The 1,380-nt window shown below is 36.7% G+C and overlaps 1 non-coding gene across 1 annotated transcript; it reads right to left on the reverse strand.

The window, feature by feature from the left end:
* Positions 1–381: 381 nt before the first annotated feature.
* Positions 382–488, reverse strand: LOC112498459 (small nucleolar RNA R71). The gene has a single exon (XR_003065770.2). It is a non-coding gene; the product is annotated as a small nucleolar RNA R71 (small nucleolar RNA).
* Positions 489–1,380: the final 892 nt, after the last annotated feature.

The following is a 1,380-nucleotide window of genomic DNA, read 5'->3' on the forward strand; positions in this document are numbered from 1 at the left end:
CCTAAAGCAACACATTGCCGACTAGCCCAATAAGATCTGCCTTAGTTCATTAGTTGAATAATTTGTTTTAATTCTAATTTATAATAAGAATGGCACTGATAAAATTACTGTAGCAATTCCTATAATAATAATCCTTGTGGAGACGATCTTGAATTTTTATCGTTATATTACTTGTTGTCTACATTTTCACATTGACACTAATAGCATTAGAAAATCGACAGCAAGTTTTTTGCGCCGTTGCCGGGGATTGGTGCTTATTGTGTTTTGTGAAATCAATTTTAGTTGGTACAGTGGAGTTCTTTGCCACCAGACTCCATCACCACATGGAATGATTTGGCTGACAAAATTTTGATGAAATATTTCCCACCAACAAAGAATGCAAAGTTGAAGAATAAGATCACATCTTTCCATCAACTTGAAGATGAAAGCTTGTATGATGCATGAGAAAGATTCAAGGAGTTACTCAGGAGATGCCCTCATCATGGTATTCCTTATTGCATACAATTGGAAACTTTCTACAATGGGTTGAACTCAAGCACTAGGGGCTTTATTGTCTAACTCATATAATGAGGCTTATGAAATTTTGGAAAGGATAACTATCAATGGCCATCAACTAGACAAGCCACAGTGAGAGGAGCAGCAGGAGAACACAATGTGGATGCACTGACAACATTAACAACCCAAGTAACCTCATTGACAAATATGGTAAAAGCAACGGCCACTGTTCCAGCAACATTTAACCAAGTTGCTGAAGTCTCTTGTGTTTATTATGGAGAGGGACATCTATATGATAATTGTCCTAAGAATTCAGCTTCAGTCAATTATGTGGGCAATTTTAATAAACAAAATCCAAGCAATCCATTTTCAAACACCTATAACATTGGATGGAGACATCACCTAAATTTTTCATGGAGCAATCAGAATCAGCATGCTGCAGCATCCAGTGGACATAACAGACTTGCTCAGCCACCTGGTTTTCACCAGCAATTTTAAGGGTAAAGAAACACCAGTAATGATCAATTTAGTTCCCTTGAAACTCTGATTAAGAAGTATATTGTGAAGATTGAAGTAGTGGTCTAAAGCCAAGCTGTATTTTTAAGAAACTTGGAGAATAAGATTGGATAGCTTGCTACAGCATTGAGCAACATACCTCAGGATAATTTACTAAACAATATAGAGGATCCAAAGAGAGAAGGAAAAGAGCATTGTAAGGGGATTAACTTAAAGTCTGGAAAGGATGTCCATATTCTTGTTAAAGTACCAAAAAAAAGAGTGGAACCTAATTCAACCCAAGGGGAAACTCAAATTAAAGAAGAGACACAACAACCCATTTTCCAGCACACTGGTGAGAGTTGCTAAGCTATAGCAACTGCAAAAAAA

This window comes from Citrus sinensis, chromosome 3 (assembly GCF_022201045.2).
Source record: "Citrus sinensis cultivar Valencia sweet orange chromosome 3, DVS_A1.0, whole genome shotgun sequence".
NCBI classification, from domain to species: domain Eukaryota; kingdom Viridiplantae; phylum Streptophyta; class Magnoliopsida; order Sapindales; family Rutaceae; genus Citrus; species Citrus sinensis.